The sequence below is a fragment of the Mauremys reevesii genome, linkage group 9 (assembly GCF_016161935.1).
Source record: "Mauremys reevesii isolate NIE-2019 linkage group 9, ASM1616193v1, whole genome shotgun sequence".
NCBI classification, from domain to species: domain Eukaryota; kingdom Metazoa; phylum Chordata; order Testudines; family Geoemydidae; genus Mauremys; species Mauremys reevesii.
The window spans coordinates 45525311-45551757 of NC_052631.1; the positions used below are offsets into that span (position 1 = coordinate 45525311).

At 42.7% G+C, this 26447-nt stretch overlaps 1 long non-coding RNA gene across 2 annotated transcripts; it reads right to left on the minus strand.

Moving 5' to 3' along the window:
* Positions 1-1564: 1564 nt before the first annotated feature.
* On the minus strand, positions 1565-26174 carry LOC120372416. Of its 2 annotated transcripts, XR_005584957.1 has the most exons (4): positions 26052-26174; positions 3200-3321; positions 2451-2626; positions 1565-1758 (listed from the first exon to the last, which is right to left on the minus strand). It is a non-coding gene; the product is annotated as an uncharacterized LOC120372416 (long non-coding RNA). The 2 variants fall into 2 exon arrangements; XR_005584956.1 differs by having other exon boundaries at positions 1565-2626.
* Between the last annotated feature and the right edge of the window lie 273 nt (positions 26175-26447).

The window sequence follows — 26447 nt, forward strand, 5'->3', positions numbered from 1 at the left end:
AAATATATGATTTGCTGAATATGATTATCTTATTTGTATGCATCTATCATTTTTGTATCTGAAGTTATGAATATTGACTATGTATCTGTATTTCAAATATAGTTACACCTGGGTGATGCCCACTAGGCAAGATGCTTCCAGTCTAGATTGTGGATGGGGAAGAGCCTATTCAGGGTAATGAGTCATTAGAGAAAATAATAGGCATTGGGAGAAACTTATCCATCATCTGGTGAACCTTCCTGTAAACGTTCCAGACAGCCTGTAAGTAATGGCTGCTATGACTCAACAAGGTATTCAAGGGCCTGTGACCAAGCTACTTGACTCTGGATGCCACCTTGGGATGTCAGTGTTTTTCCACAAACTGAGGTTTAGGACAAAGGGTTCCTGCCATATGCTAAAGTTATATAAGGCAGGGAGTGACATCATCAGTTGTTCTTCACTCCCCACACAAGAGGACTCCTGGAAACACCTGAGCAACAAAGACTGAACGGGGGGAAGTGCTGGACCCAGGCTAAAGGGGTTTCCAGCCCGTGTATGAAAACCTTGGGATTCCAAGCTGCAAAGCAATTGCAGATTGTACCTTGAGAATCTGCCAGCCTGCTTATATCATCAGCCAGGGTAAGAATTTGCTAATTCATATCCTATCTTTCTAGTATCTTAGGCTTAGTTTGCATTTTTGTTTATTTACTAGGTAATCTACTTTGATCTCTTTGCTATCACTTACAATCACTTAAAATCTATCTTTTTGTAATTAAGAAACTGATTTTATGTTTTAATCTAAACCAGTGAGTTTGGAGTGAAGTGCGTGGGAATCTTGGCTCAGCAGGCTGCTTGCATTTCCCCTCCCCATTGAGGGGGAGATGAACTGGATCATAAATTCATACTGGTTGGGGTTTGGACCAGGGGAGGACGGAACAGCTCTGGGGTCCTAGATTGGGAAGCTGGGGGTATCTTGGCTGTAGCCTCTTTATTGTTGGTTCATGCAGTGGCTGGCCAGAGCCTGCATGTAACTGCAGCTGTGCACGTCCCTGCCTGTGTGAATGCTGGTGGAAGTGTAAGACTGGGAGCATGTCTGCAGCTTGTCACAGCAGCACAATGTGATTGGGAGCCCAGGCTGGTGGGTCAGAGGGCTCAGTGGTTCCAAGTGGCACCCATGGGGGAACCCGTCACAGGGCCTAAATGGTTTTACAGGGTTTTTAATCAGATTACTCCATAGTATCCAAGCACACTGCCTTCAGTGGAGTACCACCAGGGATTAATATAGTCCCTATCAATAATGGCTTTTTGCTGGCAAAAGCAGTGTGATCTAGTAGAACACAGAGCTGGGACTCAGTAGACTTGGGTTTTACTGCTGGGGTGTCCATCAACCTGCTGCCTGACTTTGGACAAGACCTTTCACTGCATTCTCCCTCCCACCTCTTGTCCGCGCTGACTGGAAGCTCGTGAGGACATGGATTGTCTTTCTAGGCATACGTACAGTGAACTTATTTCATTTAGATGCTTCTCTTTCACATTCTTTTTTTTTATTTTTGTGACCAATCAGACAAATAAGGTAACAGCCTGTATAGTAAAACTATTTCTCTTACGCAGTAAGTATTCTAGTTTTTAAGCCAGAGTGGAAAGAAGCATGTGAGCCTGGTGACCATACAGGTTACAAGAAAGTAGACAGTGTGGTAGGTCTTCAATCTTACTAGAACTGCATGGACAAAGCCGATGATGTCTCTTGAGACCAGCATACCTCCTGTCCACAGAGGCCATCTGCATAGTTTGAAAACAGAGCCATAAAAGCCCTCCCTAACATATGGTTCAAAATACCCAAATATTTCTCATAACTATGGATATTCTTCAAATGAGAAAGCCAAGCAGATATATTTGTTTTATGGACAACTGCCATTCCCAGTTGTTAGCACGTATCTTCTGTTTTAAGCTTGATTAAAGATTTCACACTCTTGCCTGTGATCCTTCCAGGTCAAGTTCTGAGAAAACGAAGGAATGGACTGAACAACAGACTTCCAAAAGCCAGGAGAACTTGCAAAAGCCAGGCATGTGTCTTGTTAAGCTGTTCCTCCAGACATAGCCTTGGAATGTGTTGTAGATTTATATGCTGAACACATAGTCAATAAAGTAAAGGCATTGAGTTTTAGTCGAAATAGCAATGTAGTCCCCTATATCTGCCATAAGTAAAGCAGCTGGGCTATAATTTGGGAAGTCAAGCACACGCCTTAAACATTTATTTTGCACAACCTCTAACACCATAAGATCTTTCCAGCCCCAAGTTTCCACACTGTATAATAACTGGGCACAGATGTTAGCTCAGAGCTGGTGCAATCAAACTGCCTCCATGGACCCACGTGAAATGAAACTTACAGGGCTCCTCTTCACTTGCTCTCTATATTTATTCCATTGACCATTATATATAAAACAAGTTCCCAGATAGGGAAAAACCTGACCTGTTCAATATAATGTCCATCAATCATCCACTTATGCAGCCTTGGTCTGTGGCCAAAGGAAATTACTTCAGTTTTCTGATCATTTAGGGTCAGGAACTCTTGCTGACTAAGAGAGCTAAAATCCTTTAACATATGCTTCAAGCCATGGGGAGTTTGGGACAGCAAAATCAAGTCTTCTGTGAAAAGAAGAACCAACACAAATCAGTCCAAAATTTTGGGAGGGAAACACTGTACCCCTTCTATAACCCCATCACCACCACCTCATTAATATAAAAGTTAAAAAGGAATGGGGCCAATAAACAACCCTGAGGGACACCTTGTGATGGAAATGGAGTCAGTTGGCTCACCTTGCTGCCTTATCCAAATCCTCCCACCATTCAGAAAGGGTAGGGCTGGAGCATACCCATGTTGCTGTGTGTGTGATGGATCCGGGCCGGATTAAGTTAGAGAGCTGTATAAAATACATGGGCCTGATGCTGAGTCTCTGGCTCTCACTGACATGGGTGTTACACCAAAGTAACTAACATTGGGTCCCCCAAGTTACCTATGCTATATCAGAGTTCACTAGCAGGGGCACTATTCTGACTGTTAGCAGGTGCCAAAAAGGGATCCCTGTCATGGAGTTCCCAGGCAATGCTCCGGAAGTGCTCCCTACAAAGCCAGTCAGGACTCTGGTGAAGTCTCCTCTCTGTGAGCAGACTGTCTTCAGGGCAAGAAGCTCACATGGCTTCCACCTTCCTGGGTCTGACCTTTGGAGCATTCAGCATCCTCTGCCCCTCCATGCGCTTTCCACAGCAAGTCCGTCCTGGTGGGGTCCTGGGGAAGCAAGAGGGTTCTGCACCCACACTTAGCAGTCAGACGTGACTCTTAGCTAGCCAGTAAAACAGAGGTTTATTAGATGACAGGAGCATGGTCTAAAACAGATCTTGTAGGTACAGAGAACAGGACTCCTCAGCCAGGTCCCTCCTGGGGGGCAGCAAGCCAGACACCCACGTCTGTACTCACTCCTCATCCCCAGATAACTCCAAACTGACTCACCCCCCAGCCCCTCCTCTTCTGGGCTTTGTTCCTTTCCTGGGCCAGGAGGTCACCTGATTCCTTTGTTCTCTAACACGTTTAGCTATCTCCTTGCTGGGGGGAAGGGCCCTGGCCATTAGTTGCCAGGAGATAGAGTGTTGGCCATTTATGTGCACTGGCCCTTTGCTCTGAATTACTCTCACCCCCTAGCGACTTAAGAAATGCATAGGAGAAACTGAGGCACCCACACAGTATTCAGAGGAAACATTAAGAACAGTCCCACTTCGTCATAATCCTCTTCTATAGACATAAGCAAGCCTGCAAGAGGTAGGTGTGTTGGCATGGGGGCAGACATGGAGGTCTTGAGAGCACTAACTTTTCTATCTGGAGAATTAAGAGTTTAGTGTGGGACCTTCAGAAGTGCTCAACCAGACTCTGCTCCTATGAAGTCTATGGGAGTTTTACCAATGACTTCACTGGGAACAGAGTTAGGCTAATGCTGAGCACTGTGAAATCCCACAGTTCAATTTTAGCATGGACCAAAGACTCCAACTTCCCCTATCACACACATCACTGACTGGAGGGAAGGGGGGTTCACGCTCTGTTTCCAATGAGCACTTGCGCCTTCCATCAATCACAGGAGGCTGGTAGAACACATCTGAATCCCATTGAGATGAGTGCATTTGCCTTTGTCCACCCCTTCTGCTGGTTGTCTCCAATGACAGTAAAGCCACTTTCAGCTGCCTTTTTGTTTTCCCAAATAACCTTCAGTCCATTTAAGTGTCAGTCTGTCCATGCTGATTACATAACTCCTGAGCCATGAGCATCAACTTCACCAATACAGAGAGTAAATAAGAGTCTAGACAATGAGAGTCTAGACACAGCCACAAACAGCCCGATTGAACATTTGAAATAATGATATTATTACTTACTGTGAGGAGGAGGGGAGACAAGAGATTATGTTATATAAAATGTGAAATTGTAACACCATGTTTATTGAATTATTTGTGCACACACAATAAGAAAACAAGCCAAACGAAATAACAGTGTATAGACTCATAGCAGAAAGGCCCCCCTGAGGGTCCCACAGCAAGTATACACCAGATAATGAGGCATCTACCAATCAATGAGATGATCTCACTCTACTCATTATTTATGCATTAATGAAATACGTGCAGTAGTTCACTGAACCGATAAAGATTCTCACAGGGGAAAGCAGTTGATCAAATGAACCAAAATGATTAGAGGAATTTAAAAAAAAAACACAAGAAAATATGGCTAGGAGTAAAGTCAGACCGATAGAGTCACTTCACCTCTTTCATCTCAGTGCATCACTCTGTCCACTACCCACTCATCAAAGGTTGCAAAGAAACTAAAAGAGGTTGCAAAAGCAAACAAACTCCATAGGGCTTATAGACTTTAGGCTATATCTAGGAAAGCGTCTTGGGGTTTGTCACAGTCAACATACTATTCTCTAAAAGTAGCAATGTCCTCCAGCAGGAATACTAATTGATGACTGCAGGGGACAGTCATCCATTCCAACAATCAATAGCCAAGTACAGTTGTTCTCAACCAGGGGTATGTGAGGTCTTCCATCACCTCATCTAGATGTTTGCTTAGTTTTAAAAAATGCTAGTGCCTTTCATGTAGCCAAGTCAATACAAACTAAAATTTCATACAGAAAACAACTTGTTTATACTGCTCTATATACTATACCAGTGTTTCTCAACCTGAGCGGTCGCAATTTGTTTTATAATTATATGGTAAAAATGAGAAAGTCAGCCATTTTTCAGTAATAGTGTGGCTGTGACACTTTTGTATTTTTAATTCTGAGGTTATGAGCTAGTAGTTTTTAAGTGAGGTGAAACTTGGGGTACACAAGACAAATCAGCCTCCTGAAAGGGGAACAGTAGGTCTGGAAAGGTTGAGAACCACTAGCCAAGTACAATGCAAAGTAGAACACTGCTCAGAGACTTATGAAACTCACAAGCCAGCAGAACCCATGTTCAGTAATATGGCCATTTGGGGAATGTCAGCATCCTCTCCGACTTACTGTTCTCAGTGCCATGTGACTTCAGCCTGTTTTCTGTTCCCACCCCTTCCTCAAACATCTCCTCTGCCTCTTGGAAAAACAAGCAAGTCCCCTTTGCACTTGGATGGGACACAACTATGGAAACTGTTGCTGCAGATGGTGTTTCAGTAGGTAGCACTCTCCAGATTCACTATGGGACAAGCGCCGCACTGCAGTGTGTGGGGGAACCAGGCTGCTGGAGGTTCTCTCAAAGAATTTTACACTGAGGCAGAGCCTATTTGTCATTCAGGATCTCATGACTTTCCACAAGTGGGGTCAGGTCAGTGGTCCTGTTGACTATCTAAATTCCAGTATGGTTAATTAGCTTTTGCCTCCTTAGTTTCCTCCTGCAGTTTTATCAGGACATGGTTATCACAGATCAGGGCAACTGCACCTATATTCCCATCAGGGTCAGCAAGGGCACCCACTCTCGGCTTCCAGCTCCCCACCCATTACCTCAAGTCTGGCAGGCGACCTGGGTCTCTCTCCCTTATGGCCAGGGTACTCCCAGGCTGCACAGTTCCCGGCCTTTACCATATATTTCTCAGTGAAGACAGTCTGTCTAAACAGACCCACTTGCTTTCTCTTCAGAGACTAACAACAGAGTGATTGTCAACAGTTATAAATATCAGCACTTCCCATGCAAGCTTACTTTAGTCTCAAGATAAAAAACATTTCAGAGAAAACATATTAAAAACAATCAAAGCCTGTGTGTGTGCAACTAAGCTTACCAGAATCAACCCTAACATGGATTCTGCCAAGAAGACTGTCAGCATCCCACTCTAGGGGTTTCCTGGTGGTTACAGGTCATCATAGCTTCAGCTCAGAACAAGTACCCAGTCTTATGAGGTCTGAGTGGGCCAAGGCCTTCCTATCCTTTCTAAGGACAGGGGACCTCCATGGACCAGGGGTCGTGTCCATTTCCTGCACCAGGAAGAAGGCCCCAAGTCAGTTTAAAGCCCAGCCTTTTATCCAAAGGTCTTTTCTTTGTCTGTTGGTCTCTGGAGAATGCAGTTAGAACGAGGTTATGCGCATCTCCCCAGGTGGGTAGCTTTAAAAGCTGAAAATGGAGGAAGTTTATTAGCATCCCCCCCCTCCCTTCTAGAGACGGTACATACAATGCCACAGCAATACATACACAATTGTGTTTTAATACACGTACCCCAAAGGTACTGACCCTAGTTCAAAAAGGCTTAACTTCATTTAGTAAAGTTATCTTAATTCCATAAGCTTTGCTCAGGATATTGTCAGTCTGTCAAAAATGGTCTTCCCCACATCCTGTCTGAAAAGACTATGTGAAACAGCAGCTGTGTTTCACTTCAGAGGCACCTGTTTCAGCAATGGTTGGACTGATCTGTATACAAAAAAGTTTGCAAAGTGCTTTGGGATTCAAAGTACTGTCAAAGTATGCAGCCCTATTATATTATGTGCTTCTTTCTGAATAGCAAGGTGTCCTGAGGTTGCACCTAGACACATGGCAATGGAGACTACTGCTGCTATACCCACAGGCTCGCATAAAATATATGTAATGAGGAATCATTTCCAGTGGAGCACAGAGAGGACACCAAGCTGCAGCTGGAGGCTGCCGAAAACACAACAATTCATTTGAAAATAAAACGAGAGAAGAGCGATGTTCTCCATCTCTACCTGATGAAGCATTTCACAGCACCATAGGTTATAAACTATCAGCATAACATTGAGGCTTGTTTTTCTTTTTCAAGAGCTGCTTAAAAAAATACCCCCAAAACAATGAGTATACCAGATGCCAGAGAGATAACTCATTATGCTGACTCAAATAAGATTCTGTGGCTTCATAAGCAAATGGAATGCATTTGAGGCAAGCAGAAGCTAAGCAGGCTAAAGGAACAGGGAATAGGCACCACTGGGATCAGCACAGAAAGAACTTGCCTGCAGCCTCCTAAAGCAAAATCTTTCCCAACTAAGCAAAAGCTAAAGGAGCAGCTCTATTAGTGTTTTATAGAGTTCACAAATCAATATAAAATTCCTTATGCTTTGCAGAGGCACAGGCACAAGTGTGTGTGAGGAAATTTATGCACAGTTATACAGAGTATATAAGTGAACAGAGAGAGAAGGGCATCCCCCCTCCTCCCTACACAGATTTGCAGGAAGTCAAAACAAAATTGATGTGATATTGGCGGGGAGTGTGGAAGGAATCACAGAGCCATAACACTGAACTTCTCAGCTAAAATATTTCATTCCACTATTGGAAATCATTATTCTCACTCTCTAGAAGTCTCCTTGCGTTTTGAGCCTTTTGTGAAACAAATGGAATTTTTCAAAAGCCCTTCAAAATGTAAAATGTCATGGCAAAATGTAACATATCCTGAGACTTAAGCAGAGGTCTTGGGTTCCTTACGAGGTTAATTATTTTTATGCAAGTAACTGCACTTCCTCTTTGCAAATTCCCCTAACATCTGCTCTCATTATCACCACTCTTCAATAATTAAGTAGATTGAAGTAATAATATTTTGGGGGTGAAGGGAACTCAGAACTTCCATTTTTAATGCAACAAGTGAATGAAGCTATTTCTTGGTTTCCCTAGTCTTTTCCTTGCCTGATTTCCTCGTTACAAGCAAGTTTTGTTGAACATTGCCCTGAAATCAGTGAGACTCACCAAGAGGCAAAGTTTTACACAATATGAGCAAGAGGGGTGGAGGGTGGCATCTAGCCCAGACTCAGCTGACAGCTGCAATAAAGGTCTCTATATCTATTTTAGCAACCATTTATGATCAAACTGAAAATGTGAGATGTTTCCACAGAAGGATTCTGAATCTTTCAAATATGACCCTATCTTCAGTCACTCAGCCAGGCCTCCTCAGATGCATCTCAGAACCCTCTGAGCCAATTCCTGTGGTCCTTCAAAAAGGGAGAGTGGTGGAGCGTCAGGATTCAGTGCAATGATTTATGGGGCACTACTGCTCTTTGAAGCTGGCTGGCTGCATATGACTGAGCAAATCTGCTTCAGCAAATGATCAGAGAAAGAGAATTCGACCAGGATAACAAACCACAGTCAACTGCTTGTGATCACATTGTGGATCACCACCCATAAAATTGAGAACCTTGGGCTTGATTTCCAGAGGTCCGAGCACACACAGCGCCAACTGATTTGAACTGCACTTCTGAAAGTCAGGGCGTGTGTTTGAGAGGAACGCATAGTGCAGTGGGGGCATATGCCACTTCAAAACCCATCAGAAAAAGACTAACGTTTAGTTGGAGCCAATAATACTGCAGAATTTAACCCCAAAAGCAATATATTATTTATCAGTGTTGCTAGTTCAGACCACACAACCATTATTTAATGTAATTGTTCCTGCAAACATCACTGCACAAAACACAGATCACTCAAATGAAAATAAAGTTTCAAAATTCTACATTTCTATTTCTTTCTAATAAAGGCTGGTCTCAACTAACAATGAGCTGCAGCTCAATGGAAATTTCTCATTTGTAAAATAATGTAAAACCTATCTGGTGTGTTGGAAGACGATAAGGGTTGTTTATCAACAGGAATAAAATGATTGAAATTGAAAATAAGATCCTGCATATCCTTCACTTGCAGACTGCACAACTGCAATTAGTGACACAAAGGAGGTATTCATTAAAAAACCTTAATGCACTGATATTTTCTGCTCAGTCTATTTATAATGGAAGAGTTTTTATTAGAATCCAATTGACTTTAATCCCAGACGTTTTAAAATAAATATAGTTACACAAATAGATACATGTCCTGTGTATTATACACTAAATATTATGTGAAGTATGTGTACACACACAAAAATATATATAAAAGTTGAACATTATAATTAAAGTTAAGTGGATTCCAATGAGAAATTTTCCTCTTCAGATCTCTGCATTTTCTTTATATTTATAAATTGTATTCTCATTTTGTGGAGTGTGTATGTATATCTATAAATCTGAAATCACATACTAAAAATGACAAAATCCAAAGGGAAGATTTTTCTTAATATGTGAATTTGAAAACACTCAACACTATTTATGAAAAAATTGCATTCTACCAGATTCACATTTACCATGGCTTCAGCTAGACTATCCTCTCCAAAAACCTCCACTTTTGGGGAAATTCCCATATTTCAAGTCACTCTATCCCCTATTTAGCATTTTTTCAATTGAATCTCCTCTAGCTGAATCCAGTGTATTGTTTAACAGTTATTGACATTTATAAACAGGTTTGAAGTTTTCTTAGTGCCATTAACTCTTATGATTGCTTCCTTTAAGTCTTTTGTTTTGTAGCCATCACTTTACTGCCACTATATTGGTGATTTTCATGTATTCCTCCGATAACATCTGTCTCTGTTCTTATAGTAAACGGGGAGTACACGTCTGAAGCAGATTCTTTGGCCAAGCATATTATGCCCTCTCATGATTTTTCCACACCACAGTGAGCACAAGCTGTCCCCTGGTGAGTGGCAGCCATATAGACTGTATGGGCAGTGTAGCCCAAAGCCAGCAGACTTGGCTGGTGGCTTTGAATCAGGGCTGTCTGGCATAAAAGGCTCACTGGGGAAAATATACCCTCCCTACACAGGGCTCCTGAGAAAAGAAAGCTCACTATTTCCCTCTCTGAGCCAGCACAAATATTATATTTCCTCCCCCATTCCTAGTCTTGTATCTCTTCTTGGCAACTGCTCTGCTTGGGTCACTGCAGTCCAAGGGAAGCAGTAATCTCCACTGAGCCCAGCAGTGGGTTCCAGGAGGCAGGCTCCATGATGGTCTATTTGTGGGGAAAGGAGGTCTCGTTTGCATGAGCTCCCCACAAAGCTGTTTACCATATTAAACACCACAGATCAATACTCAGCAATTTCAATGGCACTGCATCCGCTTTTTCCACATCTAGCTAGCCTCAGAGGGACTAGTGTAAGAAGCTTTTCAGTGATGTTGGGTATTCTCCCAGGAGATCATTCAATTGGCTGCTCCACCCCTAACCACTGGATCTACTGTAAAACTGCCAGAGCCATATGTTAGTCTATGGCAAGATATAGCATAGTGTCCAGGCCTTTACTGACGTACATTCTCCCTTGAGTCTTACAGTACCCTAGGGTCTTTGCACCAGATACTGACACATCACAGGCAGCAGCATGAGATCTGACTTAACCAAACAATACAAGGGTTTGTGCACCCTGAAGATACAAAGAGAAGGATTTTCTGCTTCATCATCTGAGATCTGCTACCCTTATCAACTTAGTTGTCATAAACTGGTATTTCCTGTTGAATGTAGGGAAATTACCTCTATTTAGTGGTGCTAACTGGGGAGGAATCATGCCATGGGAAGGGGTCTGCCACGGAGATGCTTGCCAGATGAAAATCTGTGCATTTCCCTCACTGCTGAGTTATTCTTGTAGCTGGGGTAATGACACGATAAAAGCCTCCAAGTGGCAGGTTTCTTCAGGATCCAGCAGAAAGAGTGAACCTAGCATAAGAACATAAGAAAGGCCGTACCGGGTCAGACCAAAGGTCCATCTAGCCCAGTATCTGTCTACCGACAGTGGCCAATGCCAGGTGCCCCTGAGGGAGTGAACCTAACAGGCAATGATCAAGTGATCTCTCTCCTGCCATCCATCTCCATCCTCTGACGAACAGAGGCTAGGGACACCATTCTTACCCATCCTGGCTAATAGCCATTTATGGACTTAGCCACCATGAATTTATCCAGTCCCCTTTTAAACATTGTTATAGTCCTAGCCTTCACAACCTCCTCAGGTAAGGAGTTCCACAAGTTGAATTTTGAACTCTTATCTTCCTGAATGTGTGCCAATGAAATGCTACATCAGCCAAACCAGATACTGCCTCATTGATGTTGGTACGATTGAAGTAATGCTATTCAGATGTACATATAACATACATCAGAGCTGGTTTCATTTCGTAATAAAATATTATTTGTGGGCAGGGGCAGGTCCAGGCCCCCGCACGCCAAGCGTATGCTTGGGGTGGCATGCCGCGGGGGGCGCTCTGCCAGTCGCCGGGAGGGCGGCAGGCGGCTCCGGTGGACCTCCCACAGGCACGCCTGTGGTGAGTCCGCTGGTCCCGCAGCTTCGGTGGTCCACCAAAGCCGCGGAACCAGCAGACCCTCCACAGGCATGCCTGCGGGAGGTCCACCAGAGCACCCCCCGCGGCATGTTGCCCTGCTTGGGGCGGCGAAATGTCAAGAACCTGTTTGTGGGTTATCACAATAGTAACTAATAAGTACCTGGGTGGAGCTGGTTTAAATCATGAAAATGTATCCATTTTGGGGGGGGTTCCTCCTTTATCAAAACCTGATTTTGACAATAACTGTTTGCTCCTGAACACTAGATTTGGTGTACTCACTGCACGGAAGAAGGTAAGGACATGTGGTGGTGGGTTTCAGCAGCTGTAGTCATCAAATTACAATCAAAGCTCCTGTCAGGATAGCCCAGCGCAGTCATTTGCACCCCTTTTATCCTTTGTCAATTCATGGGGGCTCCCACTGCAGGGTGAGCCAATCATCACACTGGGAGGATCTCTGGGTGTGTCCACTTGCCCACTAGCATGCCTCCCCCTTTTGGAGGTTGAGGTGAGAGAGTACCTCAACACCCAGCCAGCACCACTGTCAAGCACATTGGCAGGGCAGCCCCTCTGGGGTACTGCCAGAGCCTCTGGTTTGCACTTGCCCCTAGGGGGTCAGACATGTTGCTCCCATCTTGTAATGAAATGCCCTTGGGATGTGTGCTATGTTACCTTTTTGGATTGGAGCCTAACTCAGAGAGTTCCTGCACTGGGTACCTGTCACAAGGAGACACCAGCATCAGCTTGGCTGCCTCCACCCTACCCTCCACAGCCTACCAGAAATTCAGCCGTCCCAATACTGATATCATCCAGAAATAAATCGGTACCTACATCAGAGCAGTGCACTCCAGCCACACTCTGGGCTGATAACTGAGCCCCCTCAGGACTCCAGCCATTTCAATATTTTCCAGCTGGCCTTCCTCTGGGCCCTGTCCACCATTTTCGAGAGTGGCCAGCAGTCCACCAGACTTTGGGGGCTAGTATCTCCAACCAAATATCTCCATGCTAGGAAACATGTTGACCAGTAATCCAGTATCCTACTTAGCCAAATCAACTGGCGCCCAGAGTATATTCCCAGGGCATTCTTTCCTAGGTGGATAACAATGGCATCCAGCATGTCCTCATTGAGCACCAGCCCATGCAAAAGAGGCGTGAGCTGGTCCCAGCACATGCCCCATCTACTGTGCCAAGAATAACATCTCATCCAGCTCAAGACCCAGCTGTGAGCCCCTTGCTGAACTACACACTCTTTTGTATGCCTAGTACACAATGCTGGGCCTGCAAATCCATCCATCCATCCATATCCCCAGCTGTAGGCGAGTGCTGATATATTCTCTATGAAAGATATGGGGAAGGAAGCAGACCTGGTGAAAACCTGTGGTGCTTATGGCCCACCACCCATGTTGGCCTCCCCTCAGACAGCTGCATGTAGGATCACCCATGCCCTATAGCCTGGGCCTCTGACGCCACCAGACCCAACCAGGTAACCACTGTTGAAGACCCTTTATGGAATGTGTGGGAGCTGTGCATTCCCAGTGGCAAGCACAAGAATGACAGCCCCTTCCTAAACAGTCCCACAATCTGGAACAAGGGGACTCTTACTGGGGGGTCATTGAGGCAGATATACCTGCAGTGTCTGCACAGGACATACAGTGGTGCGGCACAACAGCCTCACTAATCCCTATTTGATCTGCGGACCTTGAGCCCTAGAGAATCACCTTCCCACTGCACATCCTGTAGTTCAAGAGCCCACCCTAAAGAGTCTCCCTTGGCTGAAGGGAACAATTCACTGGCCTGGAAATCCCAAAAGAAAGCCAAGAGCCTCAGCCCCCGAATGGTAGACCTGAGAAAGAACCTCAACTAATTGCCTAAGGACCCGCAAGATCACCAGCTTCCTGACATTGCTCCACATCCCAGCAGCCTGGGCCCAACCTTCTTGCATCTGGCGGATCATGAATCCCCAATAATGGTACAGATGACCAGCAGACCTGCAGTAAAAGGCCACCCCAGATTACCAGTTAGCTATAGCATGACCATGAACCACCATATTTGGTGTCCTGGTACAGGCAAGGCCCTGGGTAGACATTTAGCCCTCTGAAACTCATCAAACTCCACTGGGTAAGCTTAAAAAGGTGTGGGTTGCATGTGCTCCCTTGGCCGCAGAGACTGCTTCTAGAAACAAGATTCCATAGGGCTACTGGCATCTGTTCTGGCACTTTCTCCGCTTCCAGTGCTAGTGCTTGGAGTCTGTGAAATGAATACTGCACAAACATTTCTGTTTGGTAGTGTTGATTGTTAGACACCTCTAGCATTTGCCCAGGATGAAGCCAGTCAAGTGCACATCCAACAGCAGCCACTGCCACCAATTCAAGTCCCACATGGCTGCAAGCAGCCCCTTATGGGCATGGCCCACAGCTGGAAGCAGACAGGATTCCCCACCAGGGCTCTACCTGGGTCATGAGGCTCAGTCCTGTCCACCCTACAAAGGGAGGCAGCATCCAGGGAGGACGCCCCGCTGCAGCCTCATCCAGGCAGGCAGAGGATTGGAAACCAGCAAATAGGAAGTGGCCTTGAGCACACAGCTCTTATCATGGCTCCAAATCTCTTGCCAGATCCTGCAACTCCCTAACTGGAAGTCCTGTGGAGGCCAGAAATCTCATGGGACCCAGCCCGTCATGTTCTTTTGCCCTCTCCCATTGTGGGAGCCACCAGCATACATCACTCACTAGACTCGGGACCCTTGTTGAAATAGATACAGATCAACTAACTGGGCAGGTTTAACTGACAAGACGATGTTGCCAATTCACCATTAGCTACAATGAGTGATTCCAATATATTTTCGGAGTTTAAAGCAAAGCAAATATATATTTTATATAATATAAGAATATATCACACATTTCCTGTTTAAAATAGAATATTTACTCAAATCAGGAGAGAAACAAGATCTACTTTACCATGTCAATCACAAACTATAATTCAGCGCATGACTGTTTGACTTTCCAAGTTATTACAACTACCTAGCGCTGCTCCTAAATGCAATTTAAGGCAGATATCAAATATATATATATATATATATATATATATATATATATATATATATATATATATATATATATATATATATATCTCCGCATATCCTGATTCATTGGTATGCCATGCAGCTGAAGACTTGTAGAAGCCATTAATGACACATGAATTATGTATGCTACAGCTCAATAGAACATTTGGTGTGATTTAAACAGCATGAACTTTTAGTGAAAGTCATTTTGATTCCATGATGTATTACACATCGAAAACCCTTAGAAGGAGGTAAGAACTGAGTGATGTTCTCTGAAAGCTTTTATTTGTTAAGCATACACAATGCAGCTGCAACTAGATCCTAAATAATGGCGAGCTGTGAAATCAAATACTTGATATAAAATTAAGTTGTTGCACAGCTCCATTCTGAAAATGTTAGATTTCCAGGGGTGAAAAAAGAAACCAGCCCTTTTCCCCTAAATCTGCTGAATCTTCAAATGAATTGAACAGTCATTCTGATTTTTAAACTGTATTTTAAACATGGCTGTTCAAACAAACATTTCACTGTGCAACACAGAACAGTTGGCTTTCAACAGTCCTGTGATCAGGGTGCCATTTAAATAGCGAAGCTATGAATCATGCTTATAGAAAGGGAGTTCTTTATGAGTGAAGCTTACCTTTACATATAACTCATTAATATTCTAAAACAGCTAAGGTAAAGAGGGGAAGAAACATTAAGACAGCATATGTTGATCATTTGATGTTTATATTTTTCTTTTGCCTTGAGATGCTTAACTCATTTGGAAGAATTTAAATATAAGAGGACATAAGGCACCAACTTTAAACAGAGACCCATCTCCTGTTTTATGAATATTCACAAGCAGTGCTGCAAAGGAAGAGCGTTAATGAATTCCCAAACTGGTTCCAGGACAAAAAACATTCCCTTTTGGATTTGTCAGGCTATTGCAAAACAAGATCATTTATTTATTATTGTTGTACTACAGCAATACCTACACTGTTAAGCACTGAGCAGACCTCTAGTTAGGGGCAGCCTCAAAGAGCTTGCTATCTAAAGGTGAGATTGTCAGAAGCACTCAGCACTGGCCTAAATCTGCTAACTTTGAAATCTATGGGAGCTTTACCAACTACTTCAATGGGAACAGAATTAGGCCAGTGCTAAGTGCTTTTGAAAACCACAACCTAAATAGACAAGGTGAACAATCAGCGTAAGGAAGTATTATCCCCATTTTACAGATGGAGGACTGAGCTACAGAGAGATTAAGTGACTTGCCCAAGGTCATCCATAGGGTGTGTGTGTGTGATGGAGTCCACCCCAACTCACAATCCTTGATAAGGATGTTTTACTGCATAGGCAATCTTAGGAAATATGTGCCAGAAGTGATACTCCCAGGAGAGATGTGGCCATGATCTAAACACTGAAATACTGTCTTCTATAGATACTACTTCAAGCAATGCCACTACTAACTATAGCTTAGCAAATGCCAGGTACATTTTGGGAGCAGTGGAATCTACAGATGTTAATCTACATAGACATTTTTTCTGGTGCACTCATCTATCCTGATTTCAAGCTTTCTGATCTACAGTGATAGCCCTCAAAAGATGTTAAAACAAACAGAACTCATTCAAAGGAAATTAAAATAGACAGAGCTAACTATGATTTCTTTGTCCCCCTTAAACAAAAGGGATCAAGTAGCAATGATCTTTAGTTGCAGTAGATCATTACAGAGTATGCTACACTTGTAATTCTGAAAATCATGGATATTTTATTCCTAACTTCATGAAGTTCTTTTCTATTCTGACAGCAAACTCATTTGATATTACACTTGATATTCATAAAGTGTTCACGGATCATGTGCTGGGCGCTGCATCATTTAAACACATTCATTGCATCTGTTGTGTACTTGTAGCACTTCTTTGATTCAACTTGCATTCTCTGTACTGGCCAAGATTTGTCAAAAATGGGTGCCTGAAGTTATGTTCCTGAATTTGTATTAGACACCTCAATGTGGCCTGATGTTTTTTTAAATAGGCTGTACGCCCAGCAGCACCCAGTAAAGTCAAAAAGAGCTGCTGGGTTATCAACATATTTTGAAGTCTGGCCACTTTTTTAGGTGCCTAAATATGGATTTAAAAGCTTAATTTTTGGGCTCCCATTTTTTAAAGTTTTGGCCACTGCTGTGACTAAAACTAAAGAGCAAACCCAGAATTAGGCACATATTAGTACATGATCCTTTTTCTTACTACATTCATCACAAAATTCTGTTGAACTGCAACTAAAAGTTGTACTATTTTGTTTTGACTACTGAGTTAATTTAATTTCTATAGCTGTAAGTCCTTGATGTGAAGAGCATGGGAGACATCTGTATAAATATCTGTGGATTTGGTGATTGTGATGTAGCTGGCTCTATGGAACTCTAATGGTTAATTCCAGCTGGAGCATCCTGAGATATCCAGGAACCTGGCAATGACTAATTAAATTGCTGGGTGCTCAAATGGGCAATGCAGGGAGCCCACTGCTTGAAGACTACCTCCTATGTCTCTCAAGAAACAAACCAGTTTGACCAGTTCCAAGAAGATCTTCATGTGGGATGCCTTGAACAAAGGAAGGATGAAAGGCAGCCTGTGAAATGAGGGACACACATAGATGGGGCGGGACAAGCTGCCAGAGGCAGAAGTTGCTGTCTGTCTCATCCATCCCCAATGCTGGGAATACCTGAGTCAATACCTGAGTCAATACCTGAGTCAAGTGGGACCTACTTAAACTGTTTTACCTAAGCATAGCCTTCCCTTGCCAATGTGCATTTAGGCTTGTCGAAGAAAAACTCAGTTCTCGCTTTTTGTTTGGGTGCAGCAAAATCAAATACTTTATTATTTCTCCAGTAATTACCATGGAGGGAGAGAGTGCCATAGGACACAGGGTCGCCCCAGTCCTGGACAGGTCTCTCCACTGGTAAACAATCACAGCAAGCCTTTATACCTTTGTTACAGACAATTTCTAGCAATAATACAGACAGTACAAAGCAACAACTACATTTTGTTTATACATAGCAAAAAGGCTTATCTTATTTGTCTCAGTTCTAAGAAAAGCAAGCCTGCATTTTGGTTAGTGATTGCAAGGTCATAATAACTTTGTACACAGTTCCTGTCCTGTCGCCTCGCACTATCTTTGCTCCTACAAGTCTCACGTCATTAGGGTTACAGTATGGCCTGACTCTTGCTAACTAACATTCATTAAGATCTCTTCAAATCCTTGTTAATTATTTACTGGCTTCCACACTCCCCCCTTTTGTACTTCTAGTACAACAAACAATTTCAAATCTCAATTCGCATGAAACCATGGACTTCAGATTCTACAGCAGACATGTCAACCGTCATGGGACGTAATGACAATGCATGATTAGCATGAACATGAAAGGTATTGCTATTCTTACGTTTTTTACAACAACAACAACAATAATATAATCCTAAATTAACTAACAACACTACAAACAATAACAATCCCATAGGAATAATATAATGGGGCTGTTGTACAATTGTGAACACAAAGCACAAAACATCATACCTAGTACATAAAGTAAACACTCTATAAGCTGTATGAAAGGCATTCCTTCCAGCTTGATATATATTCTAAAGTATTTGATTTTGCTGCACCCAAACAAACAAAAGTGCTGTTTTAACCCTCCTAACCATTTGTTATGTTCCTATGGGCAAATAAATACTACTTGTTTTGAAGACACTGTCCTGGGTCACTGCAATTTCATACTGGTCACAAGCTTGTGGAGAGAAGTCCATAGCAGGAGCCCAAACCAGTTTGACCTGTTGACATAATAAAATATCTGGGTTGGAAGGGACCTCAGGAGGTCATCTAGTCCAACCCCCTGCTCAAAGCAGGACCAATCCCCAGACAGTTTTGCCCCAGATAGCCCCCTCAAGGATTGAGCTCATAACCCTACAATTTAGCAGGCTAGTGCTCAAACCACTCAGCTATCCCTCCCCCCAAGCTAATAAGCTTGGTAAGCAAGGGATAATGTAGTCTGGTCAGACCAGTGTAAAAGTTGGGTGAATTGTGGGATTCCATTCAAAGTGCAGGTCTCTCACTTGGAAAAAGTGGCCCTACAGAGAGGGCAAAGTTATAGCTTCAGCCCTGAACCATATCTCTTGATATATTGGTTCATTTGAATATAGTTATCAACATCAGGAGTGTGTCACTGAATTAGTTTTTTTTAAAACCATAGAAACCATCCAGTGCCTGGCATTGAAGTACCTGGAAAAGGAAGACTGCAACAAAGTGACTCAAACACTAAAACAAAATAAAAAAACCAATATGATTACACTAATGCAATATATCTCCTGCAAAAGAGTCACAGAGCCTCTTGCACTAACTGCTATCATGAAAGAGAAAAACAAGCCATATTTGTCACAGTGAATCTGGCGAAATCCTTAAGAGTGGAGCACAATATAGGAATAAATGTGCCACTAATGGACTAAGCGAATAAGAAGTGTCTCGCTTGACATAACTAGCCTGTGACTGCCAGAGCAGGCTCTGAAAGAATGAGCTCAGTTACTGCAGTCAACATTCCCTACACCGTGTCAGCTAGTCACAGCTTGCCTGGGATGACAGAATAGGACTGTCCTTGATGTAATTAACCTCCACGGCAAAGCTCACAAACACTCTAGGCACACGATTCCACGTCACTGACGGCTGCGCAGCTTACAGTGACTTTTGTCGAACCTTCCCTCCTGCTCTCTTGAAGCCATCACGCCCCTCAACAGTTCCTCTGGGAAATTTGAAAGCAAAGACATTTGGCCGAGTTACTGCAGGAAAATGAGCTGTGGCCGTTTCCGAATATAAGCTCTTTGGGGCAGGGACAGTGCCTTGTATGATTGGAAGGAGCCTAGCACATTGCAGGCACTTCCAGAGTTATCTATATTGCAGTAGCACCTAGGGGCCTCAATCAGGGCTAATAGGCATCGTATAAAACTACAGCAAAAAGATGGTCCCTTCCCCACAATGCTTGTAATCTGATAGCAACTGCTCTGATCCTGCTACTGGATCTGCTAGCACCAGGCACTAAAATAAGGGGGAGCAGTGTAAGGGATCTAGAAAAAAGCTGATGGGAGTTCCCCCTTTTCCCTGGCTTCAGGTAGCACCACTTCCCTACAGCCCCCACTGGTGCCATGAAGGCAGTTGGGATTGTGCTCCTAAATTTCCTTAGGTAGCTTTGAAAGTCCCACTTGTAATTTACATTTATATTCCCATGCTTTGAAAAATTACAGGAGGGGGCATAACTAGCTGTAGATTTAGGAGGAAACTTCATCCTAGAGATAATCTGGAATTATACCTAGAAAAAATCCAACCACATAAACATCCCCTAGTGGCAGTTGTTGCTGTATCTAAATTAAGCACGAAGGCAGGATTGCATGTCCATCACATCTCCGTATATTCCAGTTATTGATGCCAAACTAATTTCCTCTGAAAAATCCCAAAGTCCTTTTTGGCTCCGACTATTGTATTGGTGGTAAATATTGAGGTAACAATAAAGCTTTTCTGAGCTGTGGAGTACTTTAAAACGAGGTTGATTTTGCATTGTGAACTCTTGTTTTTAAAGCCATCTCACAATCAGGTTAGACTACAAAATGCCATTGGTTTTATTCAGTACATAGATGAAATCTAGCGCACAGGACAGTTGCTGAGAAAGATGGGTGCACAGCAGTTTCAACCAAGGAGCTTTCATATTACAAATGGGAACAACAAGGTATCAGACAATTTTTGCAGGTATGAAAAACATACATGGGTCAGATTCATTGCCCTGCATTTCAAAAAGGCTCCATTGGTTTGTTACATTTAAAAAAAAAATCCCAAATGTCCAAACATCCTCCCCTTATATCGGGGTGATTTTGAGCAACCTTTTGTTCAAGTCAACAAAGCTGAGATCTAGGGCATCGCACACTAGTAGGGAACAAGCTTCCTGATAATCAAAGGAAAGTTTTCCCCAGCACCAGAGATAATGAATCTCAATCACAAATGCTGATCCCATTGCATGGCAGCGAATGCAATGCTTAAAAAAGTGAGGAATAAATAGCCCTTAGCCAGAGCTGGTTATAAGCACAGGCAAGCACACTGCAAGCTTCACAGCTCTGCTCTGTCAATGCACTTTACTCCCGATCAGCAGTAACTCCTATATTTCTGAGCACAGCATGACATTTGCAGCAAATTTCATAGTGGTTTCATGATGTGCACAAATGGCAGCAGGGCTGAGAACAGTAAACTTGCTGCCATTTCTAAGTATTTAGGGGCAGGGTGGGCAGGGGAGGTGGATGAAAACATGTAGCACCTTTTTATGCTGCTGAAGGTGCTGTGATTCCACTGCAGGCGCACAACATGACATCTTGCTGGGGAAACACCTGTTCTGTAAAAAGGTTTTCCAGAAGGGGCCAATGGCACCCCTAAAATAACATTCCTAGCTTCTGAAATCAAATACATTGTCAAGTAGAAGGGCAGTATTTTCCAGCACTGATTCTGGGCTACTTCTTCCTTTTAACAGGAGGGAGGCATCATGGGACACAGGCTCAGGAGACCTGGGTTTTATGCCCACCTCAGCTACAAGCCTGTTGTGTGACCATGGATTCTCTTCCCTCTTTATGATTCAATTTCCTCACCTATAAAATTAGGACAATATAAACTCTCCTCGGTGAAAATATAGGGGTAAAAGTGCTAATTATCTTTTCAAGACCAGATACACAGATCTGGGCCCTGAGATAAGAGGGCATCTAATGACCCTCAAAGTTTAGAACTATTGGAGCAGAGAGGCACTAAAAGATCTGAGGCCCAGTATGGGTACTGAAGAGCAGGAGGCCACATTAGCGAGGATGGGAACCAGAAAGGCCATAAAAACTTGTGTAGCAAGAGGGCACCTTTTATTTGCTGGGGGTTCTTTGGCTGGATTAGATGCACAATTCTGTTTTTGAGGTCACCATTTCTCAGGACTCAGAGCTGAGTCACTGGGAATTACATGAAGACTGTGTCTACACCACCTTTTGATGGGTCTGGGGAGGTGCGGTGAAGACAATAAATGGGCTGCTCTGGGGTATTTGTGATAAACCTATGAAGAGGTGGATCAGCATTGCAACTAAAAGTGTCCCCCTGTGTTATGTCTAGGGTTTCCTCCCCTCCTTTATGGTTGATCATTCAAACTGGGATGCCATCTCCAGGTTCAAGTTGTTTAGAGCTACACGCTTCCAGGGCATAACAATTTTATTGACCTTATTAATTTAGCAATATAATTTCATAATCTAATGCTAATAGATGGCACTCTTTATATTATCAACATATACTATAGGCAGGGCTGATAGTACTGTCTGTTAAGAAAGTTATCCCACACTTCCCATTAGAAGATCCTGGCTTCAGTTACTTATTACTTTGCTGAACTAACCATTTGGACTGACGTTTTCCATGCTGGGTGTCTCCCACCGGCTGAATTTTTTGGGGAAAAGTAGACTGAGGCAAGGAGTCAGTAGGAACAGGAGGAAAACCCAGGGCCAGGATGCTAGCAGACTGGGGACCAGGAGGAGACCTGGGGCTGGGACTGAGAGGACGAAGGGAAAGCTGGGACAGGTTGGGGAAGGAGGCTGGGATGGGGAGCCACTGAAGGAAGCAGGGGTACTGGGCATCAGTTGGCAAGAACACAGAGACTAGATGAGGAGTTAGTGGGAGAGTGAGACTAGGAACCAGTGTGGGGGCAATAGGGGCAGGGGTTCTGTGGAAAAAACAGTATGTGATCAAGCAATTAAAGACATCATGCACAAGAGGGGCTGAAATAAGGTTGCACAGGAAACCTCAATTCTGTCACTTCCTAACTTTTGAGTGCTTGACATTGCATCCTTAATGTCCTGGGGGAAGGGTATTTTTGGGGGGGAGAGGGGGAAGGGAACCACAGTCCAAAGCAAACTTAGCAGGCTATTAGTTTCCAGTGATCCACCTGCCACCTGCTGTGCAACCCAAGACTAGCACTAGGACTTTGAGAAAACAGATTCATGAGGCATTCGTGAGTCACAAAGGGATGAAAGAAGGGATGATGCCACAGGCCTGTAATGCAGCTAAACAATTAATGTACCTCAATGACAATTTCACTGTTGCTTTGCTCACTTCCACTGAAATCAAATCCAGAAACAAAGATACTAATATGAAGCTTAAAGACGATAGCATCACAGAAGTACGCACAAGAAAGTACCTCATTTTTCAATCCCTGAGCATGCCCAGTTGCATGCCCTGGGCTGGCAGTAACTCTGCATTTAGACAGTATATGTGCTATTTGCTTACAGTACTGGCTTCATCCAAAAAATGCCCCACTTCTTTGTTATGAAAAGCCTCTAACAGCTGTAAGGGGATGGAGAGGCCCTTAGGAAACCCTTTGACTTTGCTGGCAGCTGGCTCAGGTCCTAATGGCACATGCATATCACTGGGAGAGACAATGGCTCAAGCAGAAGTAGAAGGTGCATTTTGAAAACTGGGACTGCAGAGTGTTGTGGCTGCATGTGATTCCCTAGGGAAGATCACTGAAATCTGGGGTATTTCTCATTTAATCTGGCTTTAGGAAAGTAGCATGAATGAAAGAAGGTGGGGGTTGAGTGGAGAATCTCAGGTACATTACTGAACAGAAATCTCTACATTATTGCCATTGTTTCCGCACCCAGACTAAGACCCACATTCAGGCTCATTTAGAAACAAAATTGTTTGCTAAAAAGAAGACCAGACAGCAATAGTATTGAACAAGACATGATCTGTTGCACCCTTGAACCCTCACTATAACCCAGATCTAAAACTTCACCCTTCTAAATTCCATATAGTTCATGGTTAGCTGAGTATGTTTAAAAATCCATGTAGGTTCATCAAATTAAAAGTGTCTATGATATGTGGGCACATATAAAAGTAATGCACTGCATGAAATATTTTATCAAAAGGATTGAAGAGTGGTTTTTTTAAGGACACTTTTAAAAAGTGCATATTATTTAATGACTTCTACACTTCTGGCATGGAACGTAAGAGTGCATATCTGCCCTAGATTGCTAACATTAATTGTTCTCAATAATGAAGTATGCGGCGAGGGGAAAGATCCCTAATATTTATGCATCTTAGATAAACTATGGGCCTGATTCATGAACGCAGTCCTATTCAGAATAGCACTTAAGCACATGCTTAACCTTAAGCATGTGCTTAAGTCTCACTGATTTCAAAGTAAAGCATGTTCTTAAGTGATGTTCAGAATCAGGGCCTATTATGCCCATTCAAACCAAGAAAAACAAACAAAATGAACCAGTGTTCTAAGCTACTAATTGTCCTTTGTCAAAAATGGGCCCCTTATGTAGACACAAATTGCAAATATGCCACTTAAAAATGTACATCTATTGAAAGGTACAGTAGACAATGTCCAGTAGAGCTACTTGGGCTGTCATAGAAATAAAGTGGGAAATTTCACTAGAGCTATTGTATTTCCAAGTATAAATATATAAATAGGTGCATGTATGTTGGAATCCCCTGATGGAAGATGCCACACAAGTGCATGTATTGTTATTATTATTATATACACCAAAGAACTGCTAGAGTGAAATTCTTTAATCAACTTATGGAGTGGCAAAAACACAATACAAATTAATCGGTAAGAACAACAAATGCATATTTTTAGACCTGTATATTAAAATGTTTGCGCATGATAATCTAAACAAGAGCAAAGGCCAAACCTGTAAGAGGTGACTAGTAATTGTAGGTGCTCAACTTAAGACACTTCAAAGGGCCTAAAGTTTCAAAGGGAAGGTGAGTCAACACTTTCTGAAAATCAGGCCCCATTTTAAGGTGCCTCAAGCTGGATACTTGAAACTCAAGGTACCCAAAAGCACTAGGCACCTTTCAAATGTTGTCCATATTAATGCCTATTGATGGTGACTATAACAAATCAGATACACCTATCCTAAGATGCTTTTAAAATTTGCTCTTGCAGACTGCATATGAGAATTCACTAGCAGTGAGCACACTGCAGGATGTGAGATATATTTGTATGGCTGGAATAACTTTTCAGCTCATGTCACTTGTGACCAATGCAGAGCAAATGATTCTTACTTATGCAATTAATTTTGCCTTTTTTTACCTGTTCTTTCAATGTCTGCAGATAGTAATTTTTTTTGAATAAACACTTTTGAAATCTTTCATTAACATTTTCACAAATTTCATTTACTCTTTCTGACCCTATTTCAGGAAAGCATCCCTATTCAGCAAAATACTTACACAATACTTACTTAAATCCCATTCAAGGGATCTAAACACATGCTTAAATGCTCTGCTGAATTGGGGCCGCTATTGTGCTGCTCAATATTCAAAATCCAGATGACTTGTCTAACTGCAATGGATCACATGATAGTTTCTCTTCCCTGGCTAATTAGAATTCTGGTGCAAGTGCTCTCAGAAACTGAATTTAAGCATGCTGTGCAAGTATTCAAGAGTGCAAGTACAAGATTCACATGTTGATACTGGTCATGAACCCTATCACCATACAAACAGAACAAGAGATGATCCTTGTCCAAAAGAGCTTGCAGTGAATGGTACATGGAAAGGGAACACAAAAAAGCACAAGAAAGCTCTTAAATAGTACTGTTGACTTATTTCTGTTATCCTCCTTTTCTGCTTTTGAGGCTCAATCCAGTGCCTATTGACATGGGCTCATAGAAATTAGTGATCAAGTCACAGTGATGCACAAAAATGCATTTCCACTATGCCAGTCATGGGGATAGCAACAACCTCTTACACATGAACTTCTACACAGCCAAAGGGTGCTTCAGACAAGCTGGTGTTACCTTCTGCGAAGCAGATTTATAAGGCACAAAATAATTGCATTTTGATTTAAACTCTGGAGTTCTAAGAGCGTATCTCAGCTACTACAATTCAAGCAAAGTATTCTTGGATTTCACAGAGCTTGTACCATGGTATAGATTTTTGTGTGTGTTTGAGAATCCATGATCATTAATATAACAACCAATGCCAAGTACTGTATAAGAGTATTTAACTCCAAGGTGCTGTTGGGAATAGTATACAGCACCTCATCTTAAGAAAAACACTTCTATAAACCCTGGAACTAGTTTCTATAATTGTGGGTTTAGATTGTTTTAGGCTACCAATGCACCTTTGCTAAAAGCACAAGAAAAGCAGGCAGAGATAAAGGGTGACTGAAAACAACACATGGAAACCCTATCAACTTTGGCTGGGATTTCAAAGAAGACTAAGAGAATGAGGTGCCCAACTTCTATTGAATTTCAATGAGATTTGTGCATCTAACTCCTTTAGGCACTTGAAAAATGCCAGCCTTTAGCAATGTGCTGAATTCCCCAACTCATTAGACTAAGAGGAGAATTCAGGGAGTTAATACCTTCAGATAGGAAGCATGATCTTGTGGTTAAAGCACTAAATTCTGGCTCAGAAGACCTGGGTTTGTCTGCCAGAGTTCCTATTTGAAAACTCACTTAACTGTGTTCCAAATAGCAGACAGTTCTTGTTAGGGGGATCCCTGGGAAAGAAAACATTATGAGAGTAAGTAATTCAATTTTAAAATGCAGTCACTTAAGAGAAGGGCCACGTAAAAAGGCAACACTGGCCTTCCTCAGTCTCGCTCTCTGGTTTCACATCAGATTTGCTCAGCTCACAAGTAATGAGCTGTGTTTTCTATCCGCAACTTCCGTCTGGGATCTGAAAGTCAGTCCAGGTCCTTTTCAGCTCCTGAATTATTACCAATAATTCAACACAGCTAATATGTTATAGATATAGG